Source organism: Scyliorhinus torazame, chromosome 24 (genome assembly GCF_047496885.1).
Source record: "Scyliorhinus torazame isolate Kashiwa2021f chromosome 24, sScyTor2.1, whole genome shotgun sequence".
Classification (NCBI taxonomy): Eukaryota; Metazoa; Chordata; class Chondrichthyes; order Carcharhiniformes; family Scyliorhinidae; genus Scyliorhinus; species Scyliorhinus torazame.
In genome coordinates, this window is record NC_092730.1 from 43,833,424 (window position 1) to 43,842,684 (window position 9,261).

Here is a 9,261-nt window from a genome sequence, read left to right on the forward strand (position 1 = left end):
AGTTCGGGGCAGCAGTTTCATCTCTCTGGGAACATTGATCACGCTGTTACAGACTTCCTCAAACTTTGCCTCAAGTCCGACCACAAAAAAAAAGAGCACCGAGCAGAGTGGCGCAGCGGGAGCGTGCTGGACCCATAACCCAGAGGTCGATGGATCGAAACCATCCTCTGCTATTCGTGCTCTCAATCACACCAAACGGAAAAAAGTTGCTATTTGTCAGCAGCACATCTGCCTTTTTCTTTATTGGTACCAAAGTTTTGCTTTCAGTCTTATCCACTCTTTGACACCTGTTCTTCAGCTAGCCACAGTACAGTCGAGGTGATTAAGTTGACTTCTCCCAGAACACTCTTCTGCCGCCTCTACTGGATGAACGTTCACCTGATTGGACACTGGAGGGGTTATTCGGCTGCTTGTCTGTGAGAGCAGCACCGGAAGCAGCTGTGGAGAGAGATTGCAGTCGCCAGAATGCAACGCTCCAATTAGATACTTCACGCCCTCAGATCTTAGACTTTCAAAACCTTCGTCTGAGGAACAGGTAGAGCGGTATATTGGACCTTGCTGATTAGAGGAAACCGATCAATGCAGCAATGAGAAGCTCCTTAACCACCAGCGGTTTGGACAAGGATGGCACTCAGATACAGGACTCTGGCTGGGGTTCAAAAGTAGGGAAAGCATGTCTTGTTTGAAATGTAATAAAGATGAAGAAAGACTTTAAGTCGATTTGTGCACGGATCTTAGTTTTTGCGTCAACGCATCAGGATGGCCGAGCGGTCTAAGGCGCTGCGTTCAGGTCGCAGTCTCTTCTGGAGGCGTGGGTTCGAATCCCACTCCTGATAGTGTCTTTTACTCCACGAGGTTAAATTTCTCCAGCAAGATTTTCAACCTCAGGAAGATCCAATACCTCCCTTTCAATGGAAAAGCGTTGGTCTCAGTACATGAGATTCCAGCTTAAATACGCACAGCAAGACCCCACCGGCAAAAGCCCAGCTCATGACTCGACAATCTGCTTCGGTGAGTCTGATTGAGGAATTCATATTGATCCCAAGAGAAGGGTAAAATTCGTCTTCTCTTGTAAATAGTCTGGCAGGTTGGATTGTTCACATCCGTCCAAGAGGGGAAGTTGGGGACTCGGCTTCTATTGTGATTCATTACTCGATAAAGCTTTATTTCCTTATTGGCCCCCTGTGAGTTATTACTGGATATCGTTATATATCTATATTGCCCCTCTGTGGGGTACGACTGGATAACGTTTCCCGAGCAGCTTTGACTAAGGGTCACCTGGACTCGAAACCTTAGCTCATTTGTCTCCCTCCAGATGCTGTCAGATCTGTTGAGACTTTAAAGCATTTTCTCTGTGATTCCCTATGTGTGAGCGTTACAATGTTGTAATGTGTCATGCTGTCTCTTTCATTCTTGGGACTAATGCCGGGATGAGACTGCAAGAAAGTTTCTGATAGCTATTTGCTGCAAAGAAAACAGGAACGTGTGTTATGTTTACTTTTGTTGTGAGGGAGAATGCAAATAGCAGAGAATACCCTCGATTCCTCGACCTAGGGCTAATTGCCCTGCACGCTTCCGCTGCGCACTCTGCTCCTTAAACCAAGAGCTACAACATTACTGCCCTGCGGTAACCACACAATTATTCACTTCCTCATTTTTTTCTTTCAACAAGAACAGACGTTTGAGCACACTGATACTGGTCAGCACAGTTCAGATAATTAACTTTCGTGCGGAATGGTTGTTCTGTGGAAGGTGATGTGATTTCTTCTGTGACGTTGTTCTGATGGGAAAGTGGGGAGTGACTGGAATCACCTTTATAAAATGAAGTTCGGGGCAGCAGTTTCATCTCTCTGGGAACATTGATCACGCTGTTACAGACTTCCTCAAACTTTGCCTCAAGTCCGACCACAAAAAAAAAAAGAGCACCGAGCAGAGTGGCGCAGCGGAAGCGTGCTGGGCCCATAACCCAGAGGTCGATGGATCGAAACCATCCTCTGCTATTCGTACTCTAAATCACACCAAAAGGAAAAAAGTTGCTATTTGTCAGCAGCACATCTGCCTTTTTCTTTATTGGTACCAAAGTTTTGCTTTCAGTCTTATCCACTCTTTGACACCTGTTCTTCAGCTAGCCACAGTACAGTCGAGGTGATTAAGTTGACTTCTCCCAGAACACTCTTCTGCCGCCTCTACTGGATGAACGTTCACCTGATTGGACACTGGAGGGGTTCTTCGGCTGCTTGTCTGTGAGAGCAGCACCGGAAGCAGCTGACTGCAGTCGCCAGAATGCAACTCTCCAATTAGATACTTCACGCCCTCAGATCTTAGACTTTCAAAACCTTCGTCTGAGGAACAGATAGAGCGGTATATCGGACCTTGCTGATTAGAGGAAACTGATCAATGCAGCAATGAGAAGCTCCTTAACCACCAGCGGTTTGGACAAGGATGGTACTCAGATACAGGACTCTGGCTGGGGTTCAAAAGTAGGGAAAGCATGTCTTGTTTGAAATGTAATAAAGATGAAGAAAGACTTTAAGTCGATTTGTGCACGGATCTTAGTTTTTGCGTCAACGCATCAGGATGGCCGAGCGGTCTAAGGCGCTGCGTTCAGGTCGCAGTCTCTTCTGGAGGCGTGGGTTCGAATCCCACTCCTGATAGTGTCTTTTACTCCACGAGGTTAAATTTCTCCAGCAAGATTTTCAACCTCAGGAAGATCCAATACCTCCCTTTCAATGGAAAAGCGTTGGTCTCAGTACATGAGATTCCCGCTTAAATACGCACAGCAAGACCCCACCGGCAAAAGCCCAGCTCATGACTCGAAAATCTGCTTCGGTGAGTCTGGTTGAGGAATTCATATTGATCCCAAGAGAAGGGTAAAATTCGTCTTCTCTTGTAAATAGTCTGGCAGGTTGGATTGTTCACATCCGTCCAAGAGGGGAAGTTGGGGACTCGGCTTCTATTGTGATTCATTGCTCGATAAAGCTTTATTTCCTTATTGGCCCCCTGTGAGTTATTACTGGATATCGTAAAATATCTATATTTCCCCTCTGTGGGGTACGACTGGATAACGTTTCCCGAGCAGCTTTGACTAAGGGTCACCTGGACACGAAACGTCAGCTCATTTCTCTCCCTCCAGATGCTGTCAGATCTGCTGAGACTTTAAAGCATTTTCTCTGTGGTTCCCTCTGTGTGAGCTTTAAAATGTTGTAATGTGTCATGCTGTCTCTTTCATTCTTGGGACTAATGTCGGGATGAGACTGCAAGAAAGTTTCTGATAGCTATTTGCTGCAAAGCAAACAGGAACGTGTGTTATGTTTACTTTTGGTGTGAGGGAGAATGTAAATAGCAGAGAATACCCTCGATTCCTCGACCTCGGGCTAATGACCCAGCACGCTTCCGCTGCGGCACTCTGCTCTTTAAACCAGGAGCTACAACATTACTGCCCTGCAGTAACCACACAACTATTCACTTCCTTATTTTTTTCTTTCAACAAGAACACACGTTTGAGCTCACTGATTCTGGTCAGCATAGTTCAGATACTTTACTTTCGTGCGGAATGGTTGTTCTGTGAAGGTGATGTGATTTCTTCTGTGACGTTGTTCTGATGGGAAAGTGGGGAGTGACTGGAATCACCTTTATAAAATGAAGTTCGGGGCAGCAGTTTCATCTCTCTGGGAACATTGATCACGCTGTTACAGACTTCCTCAAACTTTGCCTCAAGTCCGACCACAAAAAAAAAAAGAGCACCGAGCAGAGTGGCGCAGCGGAAGCGTGCTGGGCCCATAACCCAGAGGTCGATGGATCGAAACCATCCTCTGCTATTCGTACTCTCAATCACACCAAAAGGAAAAAAGTTGCTATTTGTCAGCAGCACATCTGCCTTTTTCTTTATTGGTACCAAAGTTTTGCTTTCAGTCTTATCCACTCTTTGACACCTGTTCTTCAGCTAGCCACAGTACAGTCGAGGTGATTAAGTTGACTTCTCCCAGAACACTCTTCTGCCGCCTCTACTGGATGAACGTTCACCTGATTGGACACTGGAGGGGTTCTTCGGCTGCTTGTCTGTGAGAGCAGCACCGGAAGCAGCTGACTGCAGTCGCCAGAATGCAACTCTCCAATTAGATACTTCACGCCCTCAGATCTTAGACTTTCAAAACCTTCGTCTGAGGAACAGATAGAGCGGTATATCGGACCTTGCTGATTAGAGGAAACTGATCAATGCAGCAATGAGAAGCTCCTTAACCACCAGCGGTTTGGACAAGGATGGTACTCAGATACAGGACTCTGGCTGGGGTTCAAAAGTAGGGAAAGCATGTCTTGTTTGAAATGTAATAAAGATGAAGAAAGACTTTAAGTCGATTTGTGCACGGATCTTAGTTTTTGCGTCAACGCATCAGGATGGCCGAGCGGTCTAAGGCGCTGCGTTCAGGTCGCAGTCTCTTCTGGAGGCGTGGGTTCGAATCCCACTCCTGATAGTGTCTTTTACTCCACGAGGTTAAATTTCTCCAGCAAGATTTTCAACCTCAGGAAGATCCAATACCTCCCTTTCAATGGAAAAGCGTTGGTCTCAGTACATGAGATTCCCGCTTAAATACGCACAGCAAGACCCCACCGGCAAAAGCCCAGCTCATGACTCGAAAATCTGCTTCGGTGAGTCTGGTTGAGGAATTCATATTGATCCCAAGAGAAGGGTAAAATTCGTCTTCTCTTGTAAATAGTCTGGCAGGTTGGATTGTTCACATCCGTCCAAGAGGGGAAGTTGGGGACTCGGCTTCTATTGTGATTCATTGCTCGATAAAGCTTTATTTCCTTATTGGCCCCCTGTGAGTTATTACTGGATATCGTTATATATCTATATTTCCCCTCTGTGGGGTACGACTGGATAACGTTTCCCGAGCAGCTTTGACTAAGGGTCACCTGGACACGAAACGTCAGCTCATTTCTCTCCCTCCAGATGCTGTCAGATCTGCTGAGACTTTAAAGCATTTTCTCTGTGGTTCCCTCTGTGTGAGCTTTAAAATGTTGTAATGTGTCATGCTGTCTCTTTCATTCTTGGGACTAATGTCGGGATGAGACTGCAAGAAAGTTTCTGATAGCTATTTGCTGCAAAGCAAACAGGAACGTGTGTTATGTTTACTTTTGGTGTGAGGGAGAATGTAAATAGCAGAGAATACCCTCGATTCCTCGACCTCGGGCTAATGACCCAGCACGCTTCCGCTGCGGCACTCTGCTCTTTAAACCAGGAGCTACAACATTACTGCCCTGCAGTAACCACACAACTATTCACTTCCTTATTTTTTTCTTTCAACAAGAACACACGTTTGAGCTCACTGATTCTGGTCAGCATAGTTCAGATACTTTACTTTCGTGCGGAATGGTTGTTCTGTGAAGGTGATGTGATTTCTTCTGTGACGTTGTTCTGATGGGAAAGTGGGGAGTGACTGGAATCACCTTTATAAAATGAAGTTCGGGGCAGCAGTTTCATCTCTCTGGGAACATTGATCACGCTGTTACAGACTTCCTCAAACTTTGCCTCAAGTCCGACCACAAAAAAAAAAAGAGCACCGAGCAGAGTGGCGCAGCGGAAGCGTGCTGGGCCCATAACCCAGAGGTCGATGGATCGAAACCATCCTCTGCTATTCGTACTCTCAATCACACCAAAAGGAAAAAAGTTGCTATTTGTCAGCAGCACATCTGCCTTTTTCTTTATTGGTACCAAAGTTTTGCTTTCAGTCTTATCCACTCTTTGACACCTGTTCTTCAGCTAGCCACAGTACAGTCGAGGTGATTAAGTTGACTTCTCCCAGAACACTCTTCTGCCGCCTCTACTGGATGAACGTTCACCTGATTGGACACTGGAGGGGTTCTTCGGCTGCTTGTCTGTGAGAGCAGCACCGGAAGCAGCTGACTGCAGTCGCCAGAATGCAACTCTCCAATTAGATACTTCACGCCCTCAGATCTTAGACTTTCAAAACCTTCGTCTGAGGAACAGATAGAGCGGTATATCGGACCTTGCTGATTAGAGGAAACTGATCAATGCAGCAATGAGAAGCTCCTTAACCACCAGCGGTTTGGACAAGGATGGTACTCAGATACAGGACTCTGGCTGGGGTTCAAAAGTAGGGAAAGCATGTCTTGTTTGAAATGTAATAAAGATGAAGAAAGACTTTAAGTCGATTTGTGCACGGATCTTAGTTTTTGCGTCAACGCATCAGGATGGCCGAGCGGTCTAAGGCGCTGCGTTCAGGTCGCAGTCTCTTCTGGAGGCGTGGGTTCGAATCCCACTCCTGATAGTGTCTTTTACTCCACGAGGTTAAATTTCTCCAGCAAGATTTTCAACCTCAGGAAGATCCAATACCTCCCTTTCAATGGAAAAGCGTTGGTCTCAGTACATGAGATTCCCGCTTAAATACGCACAGCAAGACCCCACCGGCAAAAGCCCAGCTCATGACTCGAAAATCTGCTTCGGTGAGTCTGGTTGAGGAATTCATATTGATCCCAAGAGAAGGGTAAAATTCGTCTTCTCTTGTAAATAGTCTGGCAGGTTGGATTGTTCACATCCGTCCAAGAGGGGAAGTTGGGGACTCGGCTTCTATTGTGATTCATTGCTCGATAAAGCTTTATTTCCTTATTGGCCCCCTGTGAGTTATTACTGGATATCGTTATATATCTATATTTCCCCTCTGTGGGGTACGACTGGATAACGTTTCCCGAGCAGCTTTGACTAAGGGTCACCTGGACACGAAACGTCAGCTCATTTATCTCCCTCCAGATGCTGTCAGATCTGCTGAGACTTTAAAGCATTTTCTCTGTGGTTCCCTCTGTGTGAGCTTTAAAATGTTGTAATGTGTCATGCTGTCTCTTTCATTCTTGGGACTAATGTCGGGATGAGACTGCAAGAAAGTTTCTGATAGCTATTTGCTGCAAAGAAAACAGGAACGTGTGTTATGTTTACTTTTGGTGTGAGGGAGAATGTAAATAGCAGAGAATACCCTCGATTCCTCGACCTCGGGCTAATGACCCAGCACGCTTCCGCTGCGGCACTCTGCTCTTTAAACCAGGAGCTACAACATTACTGCCCTGCAGTAACCACACAACTATTCACTTCCTTATTTTTTTCTTTCAACAAGAACACACGTTTGAGCTCACTGATTCTGGTCAGCATAGTTCAGATACTTTACTTTCGTGCGGAATGGTTGTTCTGTGAAGGTGATGTGATTTCTTCTGTGACGTTGTTCTGATGGGAAAGTGGGGAGTGACTGGAATCACCTTTATAAAATGAAGTTCGGGGCAGCAGTTTCATCTCTCTGGGAACATTGATCACACTGTTCGAGATTTCTTCAAACTTTGCCTCAATTCCGACCACGGAAAGAATGAGCCACGATCCGCGCAGCATAGCGGGAGTGTTCTGTGCCCATAACCCAGAGGTCGATGGATCGAAACCATGCTCTGCTATTCGTATTTTCACTCACAGCAAACGGAAACAAGTTGCTGTTTGTCAGCAGCACATCGGCTTTATTCGTATCAAAGTTTTGCTTTCAGTCTGATCCGCTCTTTGACACCTGGTCTTCAGCTAACCACAGTACAGTCGAGGTGACTAAGTTGATTTCTCCCAGAACACTCTTCTGCCGCCTCGACTGGATGAACGTTCACCTGATTGGACACTGGAGGGGTTCTTCGGCTACTTGTCTGTGAAAGCAGCACCGGAAGCAGCTGTGGAGAGATATTGCAGTTGCCAGAATGCAACTCTCCAATTGGATTCTTCACGTCCTCAGATCTTAGACTTTCAATACCTTCGACTGAGGAACAGGTAGAGCGGATATCGGACCTTGTTGATTAGAGCAAACTGATCAATGCAGCAATGAGAAGCTCCTTAACCACCAGCGGTTTGGACAAGCATGGCACTCAGATACAGGACTCTGGCTGGGGTTCAAAAGTAGGGAAAGCATATCTTGTTTGAAATGAAATAAAGATGAAGACAGACTTTAAGTCGATTTGTGCACGGATCTTAGTTTCGGTTTCAACGCATCAGGATACACGAGCGGTCTCTTCTGGAGGCGTGGGTTCGAATCCCACTCCTGATATTGCCTTTTACTCCACGAGGTTAAATTTCTCCAGCAAGATTTTCAACCTCAGGAAGGTCCAATACCTCCCTTTCAATGGAAAAGCGTTGGTCTCAGGACATGAGATTCCAGCTTAAATATGCACAGCAAGACCCCACCGGCAGAAGCCCAGTTCATGACTCGATAATCTGCTTCAGTGACTCTGGTTGAGGAATTAATATTGATCCCAAGAGAAGGGTAAAATTCGTCTTCTCTTGTAAATAGTCTGGCAGGTTGGATTGTTCACATCCGTCCAAGAGGGGAAGTTGGGGACTCGGTTTCTATTGTGATTCATTGCTCGATAAAGCTTTATTTCCTTATTGGCCCCCTGTGAGTTATTACTGGATATCGTTATATATCTATATTGCCCCTCTGTGGGGTACTGCTGGATAACTTTTCCCGAGCAGCTTTGACTAAGGGTCACCTGGACACGAAACGTTAGCTCATTTCTCTCCCTCCAGATGCTGTCAGATCTGCTGAGACTTTAAAGCATTTTCTCTGTGGTTCCCTATGTGTGAGCTTTACAATGTTGTAATGTGTCATGCTGTCTCTTTCATTCTTGGGACTAATGTCGGGATGAGACTGCAAGAAAGTTTCTGATAGCTATTTTCTGCAAAGCAAATAGGAACGTGTGTTTTGTTAACTTTTGGTGTGAGGGAGAATGTTAAAAGCAGAGAATATCCTCGACCTAGGGCTAATAGCCCTGCACACTTCCGCTGCGCACTCTGCTCCTTCAACCAGGAGCTACAACATTACTGCCCTGCGGTAGCCACACAACTATTCACTTCCTCATTTTTTTCTTTCAACAAGAACACACGTTTGAGCACAGTGATTCTGGTCAGCATAGTTCAGATACTTTACTTTCGTGCTGAATGGTTGTTCTGTGATGGTGATGTGATTTCTTCTGGGACGTTGTTCTGATGGGAAAGTGGGGAGTGACTGGAATCACATTCAAATACTGAAGTTCGGGGCGGCAGTTTCGCCTCTCTGGGGACATTGATCACGTTCTTCCAGATTTCCTCAAACGTTGCCTCAAGTCCGACCACGAAAATTATTTGCTACGAGCCGAATGGCACCGCGGGAGTGTGCTGGGACCAAAACCCAGAGGTCGACGGATCGAAACCATCCTCTGCTTTTCGTATTCTCACTCACACCAAACGGA

General features: G+C 46.0%; 7 non-coding genes across 7 annotated transcripts; all 7 read left to right on the forward strand.

The window, feature by feature from the left end:
- Positions 1-753: 753 nt before the first annotated feature.
- On the forward strand, positions 754-836 carry trnal-cag (transfer RNA leucine (anticodon CAG)). The gene has a single exon. It is a non-coding gene; the product is annotated as a tRNA-Leu (tRNA).
- Positions 837-1,928: 1,092 nt separating this feature from the next.
- On the forward strand, positions 1,929-2,000 carry trnam-cau (transfer RNA methionine (anticodon CAU)). The gene has a single exon. It is a non-coding gene; the product is annotated as a tRNA-Met (tRNA).
- Positions 2,001-2,571: 571 nt separating this feature from the next.
- trnal-cag (transfer RNA leucine (anticodon CAG)) lies at positions 2,572-2,654 on the forward strand. The gene has a single exon. It is a non-coding gene; the product is annotated as a tRNA-Leu (tRNA).
- A 1,092-nt stretch (positions 2,655-3,746) lies between these two features.
- trnam-cau (transfer RNA methionine (anticodon CAU)) lies at positions 3,747-3,818 on the forward strand. The gene has a single exon. It is a non-coding gene; the product is annotated as a tRNA-Met (tRNA).
- Positions 3,819-4,389: 571 nt separating this feature from the next.
- On the forward strand, positions 4,390-4,472 carry trnal-cag (transfer RNA leucine (anticodon CAG)). Its single transcript has one exon. It is a non-coding gene; the product is annotated as a tRNA-Leu (tRNA).
- A 1,092-nt stretch (positions 4,473-5,564) lies between these two features.
- Positions 5,565-5,636, forward strand: trnam-cau (transfer RNA methionine (anticodon CAU)). The gene has a single exon. It is a non-coding gene; the product is annotated as a tRNA-Met (tRNA).
- A 571-nt stretch (positions 5,637-6,207) lies between these two features.
- Positions 6,208-6,290, forward strand: trnal-cag (transfer RNA leucine (anticodon CAG)). The gene has a single exon. It is a non-coding gene; the product is annotated as a tRNA-Leu (tRNA).
- Positions 6,291-9,261: the final 2,971 nt, after the last annotated feature.